This window comes from Scylla paramamosain, chromosome 14 (assembly GCF_035594125.1).
Source record: "Scylla paramamosain isolate STU-SP2022 chromosome 14, ASM3559412v1, whole genome shotgun sequence".
NCBI lineage: Eukaryota > Metazoa > Arthropoda > Malacostraca > Decapoda > Portunidae > Scylla > Scylla paramamosain.
In genome coordinates, this window is record NC_087164.1 from 19,946,454 (window position 1) to 19,969,922 (window position 23,469).

At 46.4% G+C, this 23,469-nt stretch overlaps 1 protein-coding gene across 2 annotated transcripts in view; it reads right to left on the minus strand.

Moving 5' to 3' along the window:
- The window catches only part of LOC135106994 (uncharacterized), a 173,526-nt gene that overhangs the window by 115,384 nt on the left and 34,673 nt on the right, over positions 1-23,469 (minus strand). For both annotated transcript variants that reach the window (XR_010271534.1, XM_064016505.1), the window contains exon 3: positions 1,326-1,388. The gene's annotated coding sequence lies outside the window, so the exon portion shown is untranslated. The remainder of the gene's footprint in view (positions 1-1,325; positions 1,389-23,469) is intronic.

Here is a 23,469-nt window from a genome sequence, read left to right on the forward strand (position 1 = left end):
GGGATGGCGGGAAGGGGTGGAGTCCTTACTATGCTTTTGCATCGACGTGCCTCTTGTAGTGTCCGAAGGAGCGAGCGTTATGCACGGAAATGGCCCCAGCTTAACAAGACTGCTCCTTCTTGCGATATAGACGATAAAGAACTTGGTGAAAACTACAACACACAGACCAGATAAGGCTTGGCGAGAGCAGCACCGACGTTAGAGAGGAGCGAAGGGTTCAGATGCGTGTGTGGAGAACCTAAGCGATAAAACGTGGTCAGTAACCCGAGGGAGGAGTGCGCCCATAGAGGTGAGGCGGAGCGGAAAGATGGCATGAAGCTTATGGCGGGACAGACACTGAGGACGCGTGCCCGCCTGTCTTCGCTCCAGTGGTGTTAGTGGTGTTACGTGGTGGTGAGAGAGAGAGAGAGAGAGAGAGAGAGAGAGAGAGAGAGAGAGAGAGAGAGAGAGAGAGAGAGAGAGAGGTGGGGGGATGGATTCTATAAAACAAAGTAAGAATATTACGAGCAAATATCATCATGGAAGTATTATAGACAGGCTGCTTTTTTAAGTGTTCTCGCACCGTCCCATGTCTCGCCCGCAGTCTGCACTCCAAGCCACCCCGGCCACTCCCAAGCATGGCTGGCGCCTTTGAAGTGCCGAGCTGATTACAATGATGAAGTAAAAAATAAACTTATCAATTTTGTTGAGCTTATTAATATACATTTTTTTCCCCTTGGAAAGCGTTGTGTCAGGATGATTACTTAGTTTTGTTATCGTTAAAATGACAGTTTCACACATCAGCTCAGTTTTCCATCATAGACGGTTGCCGAGCACTTAATCACACACATATATTGAGGATTTCCTGAAACAATCATATTTCATGAAAAAAAAAACTCACTAAAGCCGAGAATAGAGTCTGAATAATTCAAATTGAAACTGATTGCCTCGCGCCCGAAGCCATGAGGACAATTCGTTAATCATCCAGAGGCGGGCGATCAGCTCTGAGCCTGCCCTGCGTGCCTCGCTGCCCCGCGGCCACCTGGCTCACCGCACGCAAAAAAGCTTGGCATGTTGGCTGTCATGCTACTGGTGAGTGATGGCCCGCCGCCTCACCGAGGACACCTGCAGGACCCTTGAATAATCACGGGTCACACAAGGTCAGCCTCAAATCGAAGGCCCACATCAGTAATCGGAAATTAAAGCTCATGCAGCTAACCATGGATACGGGCTGCAACATTTGTATTTGAATGCATTCAAATCTATTTTTCTTACATCTCTTCATTTTTTTTGTATTCCTGCATGGGAGACATGGTGAATACGAGAACGTTAAAGGTCACACTTACGTTGCCGTGGTCCAGATGTCGTGAAGTCCTCCCAGTGAGTAACGGGAGACGCTTGATGTTCATCTGAGGAGGAGAGAAAACAAGAAATTCACGAACGACACAAAGCAACACAATACCTGCATCCAAGTGGACAAACACATGATTTACACAAACAAAATTGATTTCACTGACAATTTTATATTCTGAAGCTCCTTGGTTTTCCAGTGCAGTATATGAAAAGAATTAGAATCCCTCTCTCAAAAAAAGTGGCTGTACTTCTTTTTCTGCTTGATCTTGAACAAGCGTACATAAAAAAAAATAGTGCTTTCTTTTCTTACATTTTTCTGCTGGTTGTATACAAGCTCAGCACCAATGATATATCGGTTAACGCTCTCAAACAAGCAAATTAGTGAGTCCTGGGTTGAATTTGGGGCAGAATTACCAGTGCAAAATCTAGTCAGCTGTTCATCGTCTATTAAAACCTGGTCGATGCGTGAAGGTGGAAGGAAATCTAAAGAAAAGTAAGTGATGAGCCTGTGATGTGACCTTGTGTGTGTGTGTGTGTGTGTGTGTGTGTGTGTGTGTGTGTGTGTGTGTGTGGTAAAGAAGTCTTCACTATTCGCTAAGAGACAGATTCGAGAGGGGAGCGGAACGTGGCGTAGTATTTATCGCCCCTTTTTTCATATTTATTATTGAGAGATACGTTTTTATGCATCCACACACAGCCTCAGGCCAGACGAGCAGTGGGCAAGGCTTGGCTGCACCGTTGGAGACTCCTGGGATGTAGCCGTCGGTTCTCAAATCAGACTTCCCCTAAGGCTTCCAGCATGACCTTGAAACTTTGCAGCTGGCTGGACAAGTTTGTACATTTCTTGGTATTTTTGTTTGTTGAGTTCTGACTTCACAGGATGGAGAGATAAGAAGTTTCACAGGTATGATTTAGAATAGAGTGGATATATGTTAGTGAAGGAAGCTTTGATTTTGTAGTGGAAGTATAGATGTTTGGTGATTATAATGGCGGTACCCTGGAATAAGGAGACAGATAAAAAGACATCGATACTACGAAATCTCAGGTGGTACTGCGCCCTGTTACACTAGGCGGCACGAAGGGCGTTGGCATCAGGACAAAGGGGCGACTTACAATCATTCCTTTACCTTCTTTTCTAACCATTCCTTCTGTGCTGTAAATTGGTGCCATGTACGAATCATCTTCATTAATTATTGTCCATTACATCTTCTTCTGCTGCTCCTTTTCTTATCTCCATTGCAAGTCCATCTTTTCATTTTAGCCTCGATCTCCTCCTAGATCATTCTCCTTAAGTACGTGTTCTTCAGGGTCTTTGAAAAGGTTCCTCATTCGCTCTTTATATTCCTATGAACGTCAGTCAGCCTCTACTGTCTTCACTCCTCCTTGTCTTCTTCCATGACTGATAGATCTCTGTTATTCATACTTACTAAATGTAGACTTTCTTCACATTGGTTCACCTTGTCTCTCTTCTTGTTTGTTTGTTTGTCTGTCTGTCTGTCTGTCTGTCTGACTGACTGCTATAATTGTTTGTCTATCTGTCTGTTTGTTTTGTCTTTCCATGTCTCAGTCTATCGATCTGTTTGTCTGCTGTAATTGTTTGCCTCAATCTGTTATTCTTTATCTCTAACTGTCTGTCTGTCTGCCGGTCTGTCTGTTTACCTGCCCCCCATACCTCCTACTTCTCTCTCTCTCTCTCTCTCTCTCTCTCTCTCTCTCTCTCTCTCTCTCTCTCTCTCTCTCTCTCTCTCTCTATCTCTCTCTCTCTCTCTCTCTCATTTTAACCCTGCCGCAGATGATGATATATTTTCACCTGAATTTACAACCACCTGCATTCCGAGTGGTGTTTTTATTCCTAGCCAAGACTCTGCCCTTTATTCGGCCGCCTTAATTTCTTGATGTCTTTTTATGCTGCCCGTAAATATATTCTGAATTTTTATTTATTTTTTCATATGTATAATTATCTTTTTTTTTTATTTTCACTCTTTCGTGTATTGTTTAGAATTTTGTTCGTATATGTGAATAGATTTTTTTTTGTTTCATCTCTAGTGGAATTCATTAAAATTTTCAAATGCTTTTTATACTCAAATGATAGTTTCACGGGGATTCTCCACCGTCAATGGGGCAAAAAAAAAAAAAAAATAATAATAGTAGTAGAAAATTCCACTAATCATCTCTAAGGCCTTGCAAAAATAATCCTAATAAGACCTTCAGTGCGTTTCAGAATATAAGTCCGACTCTCATCCATTTTCATTCACTTGTTCTCAAATGCCATTCGGGTTCAACATTACTCGCGACTCCTTTATGTGGAGGTTTTGCAGTCATCCTTCTTATCCTCCCTGTGTGTGTTACCTCGTGTTTTAGTGTTCCACCTGATACTCCGTTCCGCCTCACTTGCCTCTTTCTCCCCGTTCGTCACTCTCTCTCCCTCCCTCACTCCCTCTCTCTCTCTCTTTTCCTCTCTCCCTCCTCCCGCCGCTTTCCTTCCACGCGCCTCACGGTAGGTCGCTCTCGGCCACGCCACAAACACAAGCTCCCGCCTACGCCCTTACCGCCTCGCTGCTGTGGTCAGCCGCCCTCTGCTTCAGGTCGCTACACTGGCTCGAAAAAAAAGGTCAGTTTATGCCAGTGTATAGCGTTTGATTAGTGCTTAAAGTCTGGGAGTTATTTATTGATTTCTATGTTTGTATAGTTAATTACTGTACGTATGTAGGGAATAGACGTTGGTATTGTTGATTTGTGGAGGTGTATGAACTAAGATTGATTATTGTTAAGTGTGTACAGATAGAAAGTTGTTGTTGGAAGAGGTTTCCTTAAGTGTCGGTAAATATTCTCGCGTATTCTATTTTCTCATCCATCAATGCCTCGTATGAGATTTCCTTTCCTCTCGTCCAGATATCAGTACAGAGTTTCATTACGAGGAAACACAAAGAAGACACAATCAGACCGAGGAAGAATATATATAAACATGAAAAATAAACCACACGCCAATGGAAGCCAAGAGATCTCTCCTTCCTTTCTTCCTTCCATCTCTCCTAACCTCCCTCCCTCCCTCCCTCCCGAACGAGAAAGACTACATATAAACATGAAAAATAAACTATACACGCCAACAGAAGACTAGAAATCCCTCCTTCCCCTCCCCCTTTCATTTCTCGTAACCTCCCTTCATCTTAACCTCCCTCCCTCCCTCCCTGCAGCTTGGTGAGTTCAGCGGGACGTGAACCGAACACAGAATTACTCGAATAAAAGTAGGTGGGAAGCGAGGGTCCGCCAACAGTTATAATGGACTGAGTTGAGGACATTAAAAGGGGCGTCTTCTCTTCACGTCTCCCTGTGTCATGCCGGGAGGGAGGGAGAGGAGAGAGGGAAGGAGGGGAGGAAGTAAAGACGACCCAAGAAGAATGATGGGTGAGGTGGGGATGGGTGGGGAGTGGGTAGCATCATTCCATGGTCTGATTACAACCTAACCACAACTCAGCGACGCCCTCAGTCCCTCACCTGCTGCGGGTTGTATGAGGTCTACAGGTTGTTTACGTGGAGCCCAGTCGAACCTGCTGTCTTTCACTTCCTGTCTTCACTGAGTCTTCTGCTTTTTCTTCTCCCCCTATCTCCTTCCTCTTTCATTATAATTTCTATTAGTTTTCATCCCCCTTTTATTGTCCCAGGGTTATCTCCTTTTCTTTTTCCTCCCCAATCATCCATTTTAATTTTTTGACTGTTTCCAAGTAGTCTTCTCTGTCGCCTCCAGCACGTCTCCTTTCTTCCGGTCCTTTAAAGGTTACATCCTCCTCCTGATCTGTCTTTCATACAGTGATCTCCCATCTAATGACCTCGCTTGTAGTCTGTATCCATGTAATTCCGCGAGCTGGCGTTTCTGTTGTCCCCTCTCTCTCTCTCTCTCTCTCTCTCTCTCTCTCTCTCTCTCTCTCTCTCTCTCTCTCTCTCTCTCTCTCTCTCTCTCTCTCTCTTTCAGTCCTGTCTAGCAACACTCAAACTCTTACAGTCCCACAAAAAACCCTCTTCTTCTCTCCTCCTGCTGCTCCCCCTGCCTCCCTCACATCATCCATGACAAACAAGGACGTACTGCGGTGCAAAAATTAGCCCACGATCATTAATACTCCCGCCGAACGACAGGCAAAAGGCACAAAAGTCTAATTAATTAGTAAAAGTTCCGTCATGAATTCGAGGATCGCCGAGAGACAGACGAGTGCGAAGGGTAGATAGAAAAGATGAGAAGAGGTCCTTGTGAGCAGCCTTGGGTCGACAGCAGAGGGGTGATTGCTACTCTTACTCTTAGCTGGCTGAAGGCGACGCGGCAAACCTGTTCGCTGTCCTAAAGGCAAGTCACTCCCCATGAAAGAAAGAATGAAAATAAATAAAGAAAAAAAATCATTATAAATTCCAGGATTTAACTGATAAGTATAAATGTTAATTACGACAGCTTTAATAGTTAATAGAGCATTTCCAAGCTGTGGAATGTCTTCTCTCTCTCTTTCATCTGTGTGAAAACAAAGCGGAAGAGTAATGAAGAGAGGACTCGGGAGGGAAGGAAGAGAGGAGTCTTTTGATAGAGAAGGGATAAGAGGAAGGAATGTGAGAAAGTGATGAAGGTAAGAAAATGAAGGGAAGAAGAGAGAGGAACCTGCGGTTAAAGAGGAGACAGGGGGGATGAAGAGGGAAACGTGATAAACAGAAGGCACGGAAGGGAAGCAGAAAAGGAGCCTGTGGGTAAGAAAAAGACAAGAGGAAGGAAAAGGGGAGCATGTGATGAAGGGAGGACAATGTTGGAAAAGAAAAAAAAGAACAATGACAGGAAAATGCAAAGACAATGATGAAAGAAGGAGAGAGAAAGAAAGAAGCTTGTGCGTAAAGAAGACAAGAAGAACAATAGATGAAAAAGAAAAGAAAAAGGAAATAAAGAAAAGGCAAGGAAGGAGAAGAGACCACAGGAACGGTAAAAAAAAGAGCGAGCCAGATAAAAAGTAAGAGCACCTGGAAGAAGGACACATCTGCTGCTTGGAGTCAAAGGTAACTGATCTGGTCTAACCTCACGCACGGATGTGTAGTTCGCGTGAGGGAAAAACGACAGCCACTAATGATCCATTTTTGGCGACTCACAAAGAAAAGAAGCGGGTCAGGGCAGGTTTCTTTTTAGCTTCTGGATGAGCACGTGCCGATTTCAGTCCCCCACCACGACCATCACCACCCTGAGGCATCGTGGTAGTCTTACTTACAGTACTTGACTTATTTGGCTCTTGACCTTAAGCTCTTCAGTTTCTTTATTTCACTCCTGTTCTTTATTCATTTGTCACATCACTTCTCTTAAGTATCTCTCCTCCTTCCAGTTTTTCAATTCTTGTCATATTATTTTGCTATACCAGTCCTGTATGGTATTATTTCTCATTCTGTCACACTAGTCCTTCAAACACTGCTCCATGTCTTCCAACTCTTGACCTTAAGCTCTTCATTTCTCTATTATTCCTTATTCTCTTGTCATACCAATCTTCCAAACATTGTTCTATATCTTCCAGTTCTTGTCTTTTGGATTTTCAGTTCTCTTCTGTTTCTTCTTCTTTTGCAATATCGGTAAATACTGTGCTTTATATATTTTCTGTAAAGCTGTTCTCTCTGTCTTGTTTCTGACTTCCTTCCTGCTACTAATCTTTCAAATCCTGCTCTATATTTACCTATTTGCCATACGCGCTTACCTCTATCTTCGTTCTGACTACTTTGCCAACCCAATCTTCGCAATAATAACCAAAATTTTTCATCATTCGCCATTCTTCTATCTTATTCCTTACCTCTGCCACCTCAATCCTTCAAAACACTGCTCTGTATCTTTCCTCCGCAGGCCATTCGCTCTATCATTTCCTTACTTCTTTGTTATCTCACTCCTTTCACTCCATATACGGTTCTATAACGTTCTACTACATAAATTTCCTGCTATTCTTCATCCTATAATTACCTACTCCTCACAGCCCTAAACATCTCGGCTACCCTTATTTTGGCCTAACCTCCGTATCGCCTCTCCGCCTCTCCTCCACCACCACCACCACCCGGGGCTCGGCGCGTCATGATGACACTGGCCAACAGGCGTGGCTGGCGGGGGTGATGTCATTAGTCACGGGATTATCGGCTACCTCTCTTACTCACTAATGACTCTCTCTCTCTCTCTCTCTCTCTCTCTCTCTCTCTCTCTCTCTCTCTCTCTCTCTCTCTCTCTCTCTCTCTCTCTCTCTCTAAATGTATTTTTGCGTCGCTTTTTACTACTTGAACTTGTCTGCCGCTGTTCAGGACGACACAATCAGTGCTACAAAACAAAAAGGTCGCTCGGTGCGGCAAAACATCAAATGATCACGTTTGGCTGATTTGGAACACGTGGCGCGCCGTGCCTCACCCGCGACGTCCAGCCAATGGCGCGCCGCACTGGCTCGTGGCAGCTGCTTGAGAAAGCTCAGGAGAAGCGGTATTAGTTTTACTGAAGGTACTTAACAATTAGTTCCCCGCCGTGTTTTTCCTCTTTACCGCGCCACAGCTGTTCGACTCTTGACCAGCAGGGGCACAGGAAACGCAGGTAACAGTGCAGGTGTTTATTCACAGAAGGTGTGAACAGAAGGCTGGAGGTAGGTGATCTCCCGGCGCCAGGCCGCGCACTTCCACTTAACACTTATGACTGAAGCCTAGCTCGTTCACTCATACACGTATTCATGCCTCACACAAGTCTCGCTCATTCACTCGTTCACACAACTAGCTAACAACCACACACCTCCCCCGAGACATAAGGAAGATTCCTTATCTTTGTTATGGCTACCGTAACACATGAAACAAAGTTACAATGATTGAAGTACAGAAAACACGGTACATATACACAAAACAAACACAGCGTACAATGAACACGTACGACTAATCGTAGGTGCTACGGTGCCACCGCACCTGCAGTCGTCTCGGCTCCCTACGCTGTCGGCTGCTTCGACGCTCTGGTTGCTCTCGGCCACGGTGTACCCCGTTACCCTGATGCTCCGGGCTGCCGGGATGGTGGTGTTCCTCGTGACCCTGATGCTGAAGCGCTGCACCGCCATGAGCGGTGTGCTGCTCGACAGGAAGGGGAGCAAGAGGTCTGTGTGGGCGTAGGTGTCTTCTATTACGCCACATCACGCGACCGCTGCCCATCTTGATGAGGTAGTCTCTCCTTCGCCCAACAGCCACGATGACACCCAGGCGATCCCAGAGGCCTGTCGTGTGATCTTGAACGTCGACGTGGCCACCGAGGTGCAGGAGAGGAAGAGTACGGGCGGACGCGTCGTGGCGAAGTTTCGCTTTCTTCCTCAGTCGCTCTGCCTTGGCGTCGCACTCATCAGCAGCGCGCTGCCACTGCTGAGCGTATGAGCGATGATGAGCCGGGACACAGGACCTCATAGGATGACCGAAGAGGACTTGTGCTGGTGATCGCCCTTCCGCCCTCGGAGTGTTGCGCAGTTCCAGCAACCCGCGAGCGAACGCATCCTCGTCCAGGTGTCCCTGCTGTGTGGTCGTGAGGATCAGCTTCTTCACGGACTTGACCGCTGCCTCGGCGTGACCATTGGAGCGTGGATAATGAGGTGAAGATACACGATGCTCCACCCCCCATCGAGCCAGGAAGCGCCGTACCGATGAAGAAGTGAACTGCGGTCCACCGTCAGTCCTCAGGAGAACAGGCACGCCCGTGTCGGCGAACACACCCCGAAGGACACGAACGAGCTGATCAGCCGATGCTGGACGTGAGCATGCAGACACGTGAGGCCACCCAGACAAGCGATCTACATACACGAGGTATGTACGGCCTGCTGCGTGGAAGTAGTCTGCAGAAACTGACTCAAACACCCTGCTGGGTGTGTCCGTGTCCTGCCAGAGAGGTTCGTTGGCTTGGCTTGGTAGGAGTGGACGGCATAGTGAGCATCCAGAAACGACGTTCTCAACGTCTCTGTCCATACCAGGCCAGTACACCGTTTGTCGGGCCCGTCGCTTGGTGCGCTCCATCCCCTGATGACTGTCATGGAGTCGCTCTAGTGTTTCTCGGCGGAGGCTGTGAGGAATAAGAAGCCTCGGCCCGTAAACCACCAGGTCGTCGTCTACGGCCAGCAGACTGCGCACCGGCCAGTACGTACGCAAGCGGTGATCGAGGTCGTGGCAATGATCAGGGAAGCCCTCGATGATGACGTTCTTGAGCAAGCAGTACTCCCCGTCTCTTGCTGCTGCGGCACGTACCATTTCCACAGTCTGATCCTGGAGTGGTGCTAAGCGGACGCCGTCCTCATTGGTGGCAGATAACGCTGAGATGACCGCTGAGTGGAGAGGGTCGAGGTCACCAGAAGTAGCAGCATCCTCTTCCTCCACTGGGTCCTGTACTGGAGCACGTGAGAGGGCGTCGGGCACACAGTGTGTCGATCCCTTTTGCCAGCTTGCTGTGAAAGAATACTGAGCAAGCTTCTCCCTCATGCGCTGCAGCCGCAGGTTCTCTATTTCTCCCAACAACTTGCTATTGAGGAGAGGTATCAGCGGGCGGTGGTCGAGCACTAGATCGAAGTGAGGGAGTCCTTTCAGGTAGGTGCCACATTTCCTGACTGCCCAGACGATTGCAGCCATTTCCAACTCTATTACTGCATAGCGGCTCTCTGTGTCTGTAACAAATCTTGACCCGCATTGCACCATCTTCCACTGGTCACTGTGCTTCTGCAGGAGAACGAATCCAAATCCGTGCATCCTTGAGGCGTCAGTCTGTAGCATCGTTGGTAATGATGGGTCGAAGTATGCCAAGACAGGTGGGCTGACGAGACACTGTTTCACCTTCTCAAACGCCTCTTCATGGTTAGGAGACCAGCACCAACTGTTCTTCGGGCGTAAGAGATCTCTGAGGGGTTGTGCAGCTGCAGCCACAGCAGGAGAAAAGCTTCCAAGCTGGTTTGTAAGACCCATGAATGATCGTAAGTCGGTGATGTGCTGTGGTCGTGGGAAGTCAGAGATTGCCTTAACTTTCTTTGAGTCTGTCGTGTAGCCTTGTCCAGAAACAGAGTAACCACAGTAATCTACCACTCTTTCCGCGAATGTAAACTTCTGTGGGTTGAGAGTGATGCCGTGCTGGTCACACCGCCGCACAATCTGAATGACATGGGCTAAGTGCGCACTGTAGGTGGAGTCATAGGCCAGGATGTCGTCCACGATCTTGATGGTGTTAGGTATGTCGCCGAGAGCTTGGTCTCCTCGACGGTTATACTCGTCTCCAGACGAGACGAGACCCATAACCGCTCGCCGAAACTTGTACCGACCCCAAGGTGTTATGAAGCAGGTTAAATCCTGGTCTTCTTCTCTAATGGGGACTTGAAAATACCCCATCTTGGCATCAAGAGTGGTGAACCAAACTGCTCCGGTCCCGATCGAGGCGATGGCGTCATGAGGTGATCGCACTGGATACACGGGCCTCTTCACGTAACGGTTGAGTCGTGTCAGGTCAACACACAGCCTTACACCAGATGTCTTTTTTGGGACAGGCACGATGGGGTGGCACCATGCCGTAGGGTAGTCCACACTCTCGATGATTCCCTTGTTAAGCAGCTCTTCCAACTGGCTCTTAATTTCTTCACGCCAATTGTAAGGGATTGTACGAGATGCTGTTACGGCGAAGGGTCGAGCGTCGTCTGTCAACTCGATGGCCATGGATCCACCAGCCATTGCACGTAAACCTTCCTTTGCTTCGAAGACGCTGGGAAAGGCCTTGATCACAGCAGCAGCGTGCCCCGCACGCTGCTGTGGCGTTGGGTCGTAGGAATGAGGCCAGCTGATCACTTCTGTGGGCGTAGATAGAGGTGGCTGCGAGGCGGTCGGGTACTTGATGGAGCTGTTGCCGGTGTGCTGTTCTTCCCTGCGTAGCGGTCGGATTTGAGCCGGAAAATCTTCGGGGAGGATTCCGAGAGCGATGGAATCGTACCAGCTAAGCAGCGCCCCCTTCACCTCCTTCACCACGCTCACAACAGTCTCAGCTTCCCTGTCGCCCAGTTGCAAGTGCGACGAGAAAGTTCCTACACAGGTGAGGGGGTGATTACCGGCAGCATAAAGTCCATCACCATCAGCGGGCGCCAAGCTGGAGGGCGGGATTCCAAGGAGTGTTGCCGTGTCGAGGCCAATAACGGTCGTTTCGGCCCCAGAGTCAGGAGTCCACGTAATCTTGTCTCTTCCAGCGGGATGTGTGGCGGTAATGAGCACCTGGGGCGCAGGTCGTGCCGTCACCGTCTTTGTGTATACGCCTGATAAGAGCTGGTATACACTGGCACTGGCTCCCCGCCTCGGGCCTGCACCGCGATGAGGAGAGACAGTTGAGGAACTCCTCGAAGCTCCTCGTCGTTTCCTCACTGTCTGCTGACATACACTCGCAAAATGCCCTCTTTTCCCGCAGTTACGACACACTTTATCTATTGCCTGGCATCCCCTTTTGTCACTGCGACAATCTTTGCCACAACGATAACAGCCCGTGGGGCTTGAGCCCCCGAAACTGCCCTTCCTGTAGTTCGAGACAGCGTTCACACCATGGCTCGAAGAGTGAGAGCCGCCCCTTAGTACTGCACTACACTGGTTAGCGCTCTCTGATGCTCTGCAAATATCTATGGCGTTTTCAAGGGTGAGTTTCTTGTTTTCCAGCATGCGTTTCAGAGCCACTTCGTCTCGTGTCCCAACGACAATTCTGTCACGCAGCTGATGGTTTATGCACTGGTCGCAAAAGTCACAGAAATTGGCGATTTCCTTAACAGCACATAAAAAGTCGTCAAAACCTTCTTGCGTTTCTTGCACGCGGGAGTAGAAGTCTCTTCTATCCATGATGATGTTGCGCTGGCTTCGCAGGTACTCACACATTGCATCGAGGATGGTTCTTAACTCCGCGTCTCTCGGTAAGCTTATCCCGTAGCGAAGTGTACGGGTCCACTCGTCGTCTAGGACAGCAGCGAGTGCCGCCCTCTGCTCAGCCAGGGAGAGACAGTCTATCCTGGCGAGGGTTACGTATCCTTCAAACTTATGGCGCCACGTGTCGAACTCACGTAAAGATGCTGACGCCGTTAAGTGAGGAATGATGGTGGCGGACGTCGGGAACCTCGCGCCCTGGGTAGACGTGCTGCGGGCTGTGGTTTCGCCTTCATTGCTCGCCGTGGTGCGACTGGGAGCTTGTGTCCCCACTCTCTCCAGCAGCTGGGTTAAACGCTCCTCGCGAGCCTGACTCTGCTCCGACTGTCGCGCTAGCAGGGCAGCCAGCGCCTCCAACTGCTTCTCCATTCTGCGCCGTACCCACTGCAGCCTTGTCCTGATCCTACTCACTGCGCCATGTTCGACTCTTGACCAGCAGGGGCACAGGAAACGCAGGTAACAGTGCAGGTGTTTATTCACAGAAGGTGTGAACAGAAGGCTGGAGGTAGGTGATCTCCCGGCGCCAGGCCGCGCACTTCCACTTAACACTTATGACTGAAGCCTAGCTCGTTCACTCATACACGTATTCATGCCTCACACAAGTCTCGCTCATTCACTCGTTCACACAACTAGCTAACAACCACACAACAGCTGCGCACACGGCTGCTGCAGGTGTGTGTGTGTGTGTGTGTGTGTGTGTGTGTGTGCACATATTAGGGCACATCAACACACCAGTGGAATGACGCGTTTATGTACTCTCTCTCTCTCTCTTTCTCCCTCTCTCTCTCTCTCTCTCTCTCTCTCTCTCTCTCTCTCTCTCTCTCTCTCTCTCTCTCTCTCTCTCTCTCTCTTACATTCTTTTAATTATGCCTTATTACGTTTTTTATTTCATCTTTCTGTGACGAACCATTTTAAGAGAGAAGTGTCGAGACAGATTTGGAATGAAACTGATAAATTCTATTACAACTTTTGAATGATTTTTTTTGACAAATCTTCAAAATGTTAATTTATGTATCCCTTGTCCGGCTTCCTTCGTGCGTAATATATATATATATATATATATATATATATATATATATATATATATATATATATATATATATATATATATATATATATATATATATATATATATATATATATATATATATATATATATATATATATATATATATATATATATATATATATATATATATATATATATATTACAGATTGACATGGAGACAGACAGACAGACAGACAGATAAAACAAATCTGTAAACTGTACATAAAACAGGTTTTCCTAGCAATGCATTAATGTCATATCTAAATCCTTCATTGCATTTTCCCGTTGCTGATCTATCACCATAATGTCACCGCTACTTAACGGAGAAGAAAACTCTGAGCTCCCCAAGTTACAACTCCAACAGCAGGCCATTCACTGAACACACAGGAAGTTTAGAGCCTTGAGGGTCCTCCACTGTGGTTCAGCTTAGGGTAGGTGCCCCTCACCCATCAACCCTCTCCCCTCATCCCCCATACCCCACACCCATTCCTCATACCTCTCACTCCTCCCTCTCACCCGCCAGTAGCGTATACACGATGCACAGCAGGTGACTTTTTTCCCTGTGCAGCAAACAAAGACACACTTAGAGCAGAGGCAAGCACGTTCCACTTTCCTTCCCGTGTTGACCAGGACAAACAGGTGCAATTATCGATCATCACGTCCCGCCGAGCTGCAGCCAACATACCGGGCATTATTTTCAGCCAGGACAAGCCCCGGCGCTGCGGCCAACCGTTGAGAGAATTTTCACGTGGTCTCTGCGTGTCCGGATTAGTTTTCTCCACCTTAAAACCGCGAGAGGCTTGATGATTTCCTTTACTCATAATGAAAACTGCATGGTTATAAAAGTCAGTAATGGATAAAAGAAAAAAATGCGCTAGAACCTTAATCTATAGAGACAATATGAACTGTAAACACTTCAACAAAACCCCAGGAAAGGCTTAATGATTTCGTTTACTCTTCTTGATAAAAAAAAAAAAAAAACTGGCAGTGGTGGTTAGAGTCAGTAATGGATAAAAGAGAGAGAGTGAAAAAAAAATTAAGAGCCGTACAACCTTAATACAATGAGGCATTATAAATATCAAGAAAACCGCAAGAAAAGCTTCATTATTTCGTTTACTCATGATAAAGACTAGTAATGATGGTCAAAATGCACTGCAGAATCTTAACCCATGGAGACAATATGACGATTTTTAAACACTCCAACAAACACTGTCAGAAAATACTGTAAAAAAAAAAGTCACTAAGATCATCACAGGTCGTCGGGGAGCGCTCACTTATTATCTGGTGGGAGCAACAGTGCGGCCCCATCACCCCATCACTTCCACTCAGCGTTCCGCCTCCCTACACCTCAACTTTCAGTGTAAATTTCTAATGGATTATGTTTTGAGGGGGAGCGATTGTACGGGGACGTGAAGACAACTGGAGGAAGGGGTGGAGGGGGAGAGGGAAGAATATGTGGGGATGGTCTGGCGATTGGAGGGGGCGAGGAGACTGTTGAGGGTGGGGAGGCGATTGGAGAAGGTAGAGGGCTGCATGAGGGTGGGGAAGAGCAAGGAAGGGGCGAGAAAGGCAGGATGTGGGTGGTGGTGGTGGTGGTGGTGGGTGGGAGCCTTTACTGCCATTATATATCTCAGATGAAGGAACCGCCTGGCTTTGTTAGGCGTGTTTTAGCAGAAGTTGTTTTTGTGACGACGCGGCGCCGGCTGACGTGAGGCGCATCCAGCACCGCACCGCGCCTCTCCCTGTAGTTATTTACCCGCCGCGGCTGGCGCACCTGCACTCTGTGGCAAGGGGGCGTCACCGGCAAACAAACCGACGCAGGTGTATGTATGCTCGAGACGTAGACGCCGGTAAAGACCCTCCCCTCCCCCCCCAGACCACCTCCTGCCAGCCTCATAACGCTCCCTTCCTTGTTCCCCCTCCAGTGCCTCCAGCCAGTCTCATTATGCCCACTATGCACCATTTTCGTCGCCTCCTGCCAACCTCATAACTTTCACTCCCCTCAGACCACCTACAGCCATCCTCACAACATTCTCATAAACCCTCATAATCTAATCTCTTCGCACCCATAACCCCTCGGCCTCTCGGTCTATATTCAACAGATTTTTTCGAAGTAAAATCGTGTGATAGATCAAGTCATCTGCACCACCAAATATTTACTGATCATTTTTACTTTCCACAAGCACACAGACAGACACGAAATCTTACCTCCCCTGCAACGTCAACCTTACACTTTCCCCCCAACAAGATACAGCTTTCCAGTCACATAAACAACATTTTTTTCCCCCTCTTATGAGATGCACACAGATTCAAGTTTATTTCAAGTCCTTCCCTTCCTTCAGGTTATCGTTCCATGCGGCCGCCCTTTTAGAGTGCCCTGGCGCCACCCGGACTCTGCCCCCCCCCCTCTCCCCACCATGAACCCTACTCCCCCCGCATCACCGGCCCTGAAAAATGCTCCCTGCAGCCTATGACCAGCCCTGCTCAACTTTGCTTCCTGATCACATGTCGCCTCCCTGGAACCGCCCCCGCCCCCCCAACTCTTTACCTCCAACCAAACCCTCACCTTCTTGTCTTGTCCTGTTCCACCCCGCCCCGCCCCGCCCCAGAGTGCTCCAGTCTGCCCCGCCCGTCCCGCTTCCCCACGCAGCCCCTCAGGCCGCCCACACCTGCAGGAGGAGGTTATTTACCTTGAGGCCGCAGCTGGAGGGTCGCGCTCCAGTGACTTGCTCAGGTGTTGGGTGGTTGGAGAAGAAGGAGGAGGAGGAGGAGGAGGAGTAGGAGGAGAAGGAGGAGGAAGAGGAGGAGGAAGGGGGTTGGAGGTATTGAGAGGAGCTGAGTGGGGTGGTTGGGTGGAGGTACAGGAATGGGGGAAAGCTAGCGGAGGAGAAGGAGGAGGAGGAGGAGGAGGAGGAGGAGGAGGAGGCAATGCGTATGAGTAGATAAGGCCGAGAAGGGATACACTAAAATGGGCAGGATAAGAGGAACGGGGCCGGCAAAGGTTTGGGGAATGAATTATTAGAGAGAACAAACTAGTGTTGATGGCGAGGCTAGATAACGGAACGGCGTGAGGCGCATGAGAGAGAGAGAGAGAGAGAGAGAGAGAGAGAGAGAGAGAGAGAGAGAGAGAGAGAGAGAGAGAGAGAGAGAGAGAGAGAGAGAGAGAGAGAGAGAGAGAGAGAGAGAGTAGGGAGGAAAAGAGAGTAGGTGGTGGCACAAAAATGTAAGAGGAAAAGGAGGAGGAGGAGGAGGAGGAGGAGGAGGAGGGAGAGAGGAGAGTGGGGAGGGAAAGGGAGGAATGAGATGGGGAAAGTTGAAGTGCTGCACGTCAGACCTAAAGTTAATATGTACACACACACACACACACACACACACACACACACACACACACACACACATACACACACTTTAAATAACACACAGACAAAAGACACGACGTATATACTTACTTACATTACTACGTATATTTAGTCTCAACCTAAAAAAAATACCAGAACAAAAAAAAAAAGATCATGAAAATAAATATATATGGATAAAAGAAAAGGACCGAGACTCGAGCATAAATAAACACGCAGGGGAAAAAGACAAGACACAGAACTTATAATACAATATCATGAAAAATTGTCGGGGAAAAAAAAAGTAAAAACAGGAAAACATTTTTAGCTCACCGAATTTACAATGAGTAACGAAAGTTGATGGAGGAAGAGGAGGGGAAAATCATAAGTAGAGGCTTGGGAAAGATAATGAAGAGAAACGAAAGGAAACAGAAAGGGAAAGAAGAGGAGGAGGGGGAAGAAAGAAAGATTAGGAAAGAGTAGAAGAGGAAGAGGAGGGAGGAAGAGAGAAAAATCATAAGAGGAATAGGAAGGGAAGAGAAAGAGGAGAAAAAAAAATAGAAGGAAAAAAAAAGAAGAGCAAGGGGAAGAAATCATGAATGAGAGAGTATAACCGGAAAAGGAAAAGGAAGGAAAACATAAAAAGGGAGAAGAGAGAAGTGATACGGAGAGGAATAAGAGAAAAAAAAGAGGACGGAAAGAGAGAAACGGGAATTAAAGGGAGAAGGAATGAGAAAGTATAGAAACGAAAGAGGAAGAAGATATGATACTAAAGGATAGGGGAAAGGGAAGAGGAAGAGGAAGGGAAGGAATAAGGAGGCAGGAAAGAGAAGTAAACGAAAAGGGTAGGAGAATGGGGAAGAGTAAATGGAGAGGACAGAAAACGAAGGAAGAAATGGAGAGAAAATAGGTTAACGAGAGAGAGAGAGAGAGAGAGAGAGAGAGAGAGAGAGAGAGAGAGAGAGAGAGAGAGAGAGAGAGAGAGAGAGAGAGAGAGAGAGAGATAACAATAGACGGGAGAAAAGGTATACGGAAGAAGATTTAAAAGAAAAGAAAGATGGAAAGAGAAACGAAAAGACGAGAGAGATAGGAGGGTGGAAAGGAGGCATTATAACACGAAAAAAAAGAACAGAGAAAAATGAAGAATGAACAGAGGAGACATAGGCATGGAAAGAAATGGGGAATGGGGAAGAGATGAGGAGAGGAGGGGTGGTGGGAAAGGGAGAAAGGAAAGCAATTACAACCACTTCCTTGAGGGAAAAACAAGGTTGGCAGGTGGTGACTTCTTTCCTCCCTCCCCCTTCCCTTCCTACCCACCCTCCCTCCTCCTTCTCCTCCTCCTCCCGCCTCCTTCCATTCTCCCTCCCTTCTTCCTTCCCTAACCACCCATGGGAACCATTTCGCGTGGCGTGAGAGGGAAGGGGATAGGAAGAGGAAGGGGAGGGAAGAGGTGGAATGGTAAAGGAAGGAATGAGAGGAGTAGAAGGACGGAAGAAGATACAGTAACGGCAGGGAAGGAAAGGTTAAAGGTAGTGAAGGAGAGAAAGGAGGATTACAAGTAGTGAGGGAGACAAAGAGAGAAGAGAGTAGAGGATGGAGATCAGAAAGGAAGGGAAAGAAGGGGAAGTGAAGGGAACGAGATGGAAGGAATAGAGGAGAGATGAGGTAAAAGGAGAGGGAATGGGAGATGATGGTAAATAAGAAATGAGAAGAAAGGAGAGATTAAAGAGAAGAAAAAAGGGAAAGACGTGAAAGCAAGATAAGAGAATGTAAAAGGTGGTAGAAAATATAGGGAAAGACTGGAAAGGGGTGGAAATAAAGGAAAGCTAGAAGAAAGAACGAGAAAAAGAGATATTAGAGGAGTAAAAATAAAGAGGATACAAGAACAAGAGAAAAATGGAAAGTATGATACAAAACTTTGACAAGGAATCGGAAAGGATGAAAAAAAAGGAAAAGGGAGGCTAGAAGAAAGTAAAGGAAAAGAGAGAGAGAGAGAGAGACCGACAAAAAAAAAAAAAAAAAAACTATACACGCTCGAGTGAAAATCAAACTGGAGGACAAGCTTACAAAATGCAAAGAAAATAAACGAAGTAGTAAACCTTTTTCTTCCTATTCGAGCCAAGCGTCCACGTGCGTGCGGCTTTAAATATGGCAGATTTTAAATGGCCAAGCTTAAAATCGCGAATATACGTGAACCTGACAATGGCTGGACAGTTACAAAGAGAGAATGGAAGACTACGTGAGGGACAACGAGGACAAATCAGAGAGTGGGGTGGGTGGGGGGGGGGAAAGAACAGTAGATATAAAGATAAAAGGTAATATTTGTTGCTGCGAAAAAAAAGTGAAGGAAAATTGGAACAGAAAACGGGAGAAATACAGAATGTTGAGTGTGTGTAAATGTTTCTTCTGTAGATAAACATAGGAACAAAATAATGAGGTTTTGTCTGCGTGTGTGTGTGTGTGTGTGTGTGTGTGTGTGTGTGTGTGTGTGCGTGTGTGTGTGTGTTTGTGTGTGTGATATTTTCCAGGACTAGTAACTCAGTGAAAGTTTTTTTCTTTTCGAAACGGATTAAACAAGGTAAGACTTATTAACCCTTCCTTCTTTTTCATCTTGTATTATGAGTACACTAATTCCTGTATAGACTCTGCGCTAACTATGTACTCTGTTGCGTGTGCTGTGTGTGTGTGTGTGTGTGTGTGTGTGTGTGTGTGTGTGTGTGTGTGTGTGTGTGTGTGTGTGTGTGTGTGTGTGTGTGTGTGTGTGTGCTCACCGGGTCATGGACACCTCTGTGGCGGCGACATTAATAGCCTTCATTAAATACCTTAACAAAACATTCAATTTCTGCTGCGTGCCGCGGAGAGGAGGTTGGGTTTACTTACGAGGGAGGGACACGACGCTGGTGCTTGTGTCAGAGAGAGAGAGAGAGAGAGAGAGAGAGAGAGAGAGAGAGAGAGAGAGAGAGAGAGAGAGAGAGAGAGAGAGAGAGTACAAAACAGGACATAACCCTTTAGAACTGATGACAAACCCTTGTTACTTAAAAAAGAAAAAAAAAAAATACACGGCTTTACTGTGACAGAACATAACTATAGACACTTGAACGTTTGCTGTGTCTCTAAGAATCACACACCTAACTCGTAAACTATTTCTTAAAAACCTTGAGAAAAACCCATTGCAGTTTGGGAGTTAATTCTGACCGCAAGGGGATTTCCTCTCTAATACAAGGCCACCGACCATCCACTTACGTTGCTGCGATACACACAACTATGATGCAAAACGTGTGTGTCTAATCTATATTTTTGTTAACCTATAAACTCCAAGAACATCTATCTAGTGCCAAAAAAAACGTTAATTTACATTGTCAGTCCATATCCTATCAATACATTGTTAGTATCTTGCAAAAATGAACGTAAAGGTTTATTAGATTTTTCTGAATGAGTTCTGAATGTCTATTTGTCTTTATTTTAAGGGAGGAAGAAGAAGGAAAGGAGGGAAGAACAGTTAAAGAGAAGAGTATGATAGGGAAGAGATCAAGGAAGAGATTAGGAAGTACTGAGTGGAAATAGAGGAAGTAAGGAGAACTAAGAGGAGGAGGGAAGATGATGAAAAGACAAAGAAGAAAGAAAAGAAAGAAAGAAGGTGAAGGAAGCTAAGGGGAGGGGAAGATAGGAAAGAGGCCAGGGAAAGGTTAAAGCGTGCTGGGAAAGCGAGAAGGCAGGCTATGGCGAGGCGGCGTCTGTGGGTGCGCTGCCGCCACACTTTATGAAGGCAATTAGAGGGAGGAGCAATAAAATGATACGCTGGTGAGAGGAGGAGGCGGCCGGGTGTCGCCTGCCTCGAGGTGGTCGTCACCATCCCTAAACAAAAAATAATTATCCGCTAAAAGAGCAAAATGACAGTGTGTTCCTCCACTTTGCTCGGTTCAGGTCTGGGTGAGGTGATAATGTTTTAGGTTTTTGTTTCATATAATCAAGTTGCTCTTCGTGGTGAATTAAGGAAAGTATCTCTATTTTTAGATTTTATGTTCGATTTAGTAAATAGGCAAGTGGAAGAATGAATATGAGTTAAAGAAGTAAGTCGGCAATAATGAAAATTTTGGCAGGGGATGTTTCGTAAAAAGCCTCGTTCTTGGCGCCACACGTTAGCATTATGTGACTCACTGAAGTACAAGGCGGTGTGAAGGAAGAGGAAAAGAACACACACACACACACACACACACACACACACACACACACACACACACACACACACACACACACACACACACACACACACACACACACACACACACACACACACCAGCAAATTACTGGCCGTCACCTGGGGCCACGCGGAGCTGTCCTGCCTTAATGGGCCTTGCTCTCCCCCGCTGCTCCCGGTGACCACCAAGATGAACACTCAAGCTTGACACTAAACACAATTATGCACCTACCAACTCGATTATCCTCCCATCCATTCATCCTCCCACACACCCACTCTTCCTCACCTCCCCTCTTCTCTCAAGCCACTCTAACAAACCTCAACTTTTTCTTATTCCTGCTCTGTTATGCCCTGTCCTACACTTCTCATCCCTGAGCACATCACCTGTTGCATCCCACACATAAGGGCTCCCTGTCTGTCTCTTACCAATACGAGTATGTCCTCACTGTGCATGCACAAACACTCAGGCACCTTTAAACTATTCTTGTGCATCATAGAGACTTCCTTAACTAATGCTGTCTCAGAATCTTTATTTGGGGAACGACGAAAAATTTCCTGCTCAGATAAGCTCTAACATGCTGTCTTCGCTTTATTTTGGAAACATTTGCGCTCCCCAGCGTAACCCACATTCAGGACATCAAATCGCCACGTGTACTGCTGTATATATACGATGGACAAAACAAGGAATGAAGTTTCCACGGCCACTTCCATTAAGGCTGCCAGACTCATCAGTGAGTAGAATAAGAAAACTGCATACGATGAACGCATCCTGTTGCAGAGTTCACCACAATCACACCGGCAGCACAGCGGGATGGTGTTACGAAGACTGCTTCGCACCGCATATTCCGATCACGACACGACTATTGTGATTGCGATTTGCATGAGTAAGGATTTTGAACGTGCTTGCAGAATGATGATGATGATGATGAGTTATAATTGTCTCACAGCATCACAACAACTAATGAATAAATGAGTATTATTTTTCTGATGAATGAATAACATGCAACAAATATGAAGAAAGAATTTGAAGAAATATGAAGAAAATAGTCACAATGTCTTTACATTATATCATAAAAAAGAATGTTGTAATTTGAATGATTCTATGTATGTTTAAGATGGCCAGCCTTCCCTACACGCCAAGTAACTCAGTTTGTTCACGGATATCGGAATCGTTTCACACTAATGGACACGCAGCTTGGTGCCGACACGTTGCCTGAGTGACGGCGCCTTGACCCTCGTCTCTTCCTCACCGGGATTCTGGCGTCGGAGGCTTGTGATGGCTGTCCGTATTCAGTTCTCACCTGACCACTCAATTTCGATGCAGACGTGTTAGCCGCGACACGCACAAATTGACATTACTCCCTCGTGCCCATGAACCTTAACTTTTTAGAATTTTCCATTCGACAGACCTTTGGCACGTTTCAATAAATTCAGTTATATTGTATACTTTTCTCTTACTGGTAAAATTCTTCAGTTCTTTAGCCTGAAATGTAAAGCACATATCGAGTCCTACCTTTAAGAATTTCCGATTTATGACATTTTAATGTTGTTCAACTCTCTAATCTCTCTTTATTGAACATTTTGGTGAGCACTCCAGTTCTGCCAGCATCTGTGAACCAGAACAGTCTCGGAGAGACAAATAAGCATACCTTCATGGATTTTCCATATGTAAACTTTCAGTCTATTCCGACAAACATTTTCTGGTATAAATGTTCACTCTATATTCTGTTAACTATTTTTCCCATAGCCTTCCTCGTATGATCGTCACTTCCGTAATGGCAGAAAGATGCATTTGTTTCAGTTCCTGGCGTCAGAATGCTAACCTTCCTTTCCTTTATTCAGTGTTAGTATTTATATAAGTTCTCCATGACTCGACGTAAGACACCACTGGGATTACTTCCTCGGAACCGTAGTGGCAGCCGCTACCTGAGGGCGAAGCAAGTGTTCCTGAAGGAGATACATCATGATAACAGTAAAAGCTGCATGTGTTTTCTAACCTGACAAATCTACACGCTTAGTATTCATATACACGCTAAGGATTTTCTTATTTTTCCACTCATATTTGGTATTACAGCACTCCGCGCCGCCTGTGGCTATACATGGCATTGAAAGACATGTTTTGGTATGCACTGTGCCGTAAGCCTGCATGTACAGACAAACATATAGAGGTTTCAACGCGAAAAAAGGCGGTGCTGAGGTTCCCGCGTTAAGGCAAGGCAGTGTGAATACCATATAAAGTTTGTAACCCGTTCTGCCGAAGAAAATCAATGAGAATGTGTTATTTCTCTCTCTCTCTCTCTCTCTCTCTCTCTCTCTCTCTCTCTCTCTCTCTCTCTCTCTCTAATGATACCAACAAACAATTATGAAGAGGTGATAAGACAACGAGAAACAAATGAAAAGAGACAGAGAGAGAGAGAGAGAACAAAAAAAAAAAAAAAACTACAGAGAAACAGCAACAAAGAAAAGTCCATCAACAACACTATAATCACCACATCAGTCTACGTACAACTTTCTGACCATGACGACTTAATCCCATGTTAAGGTGGGGAGCAAGTTGAGAAGCATGTGACGAGACGAGGGTGACCTGACTGAAGCTAGATGGAGGAAAGAGTCTGGCGGGTCGGATCAGGAAG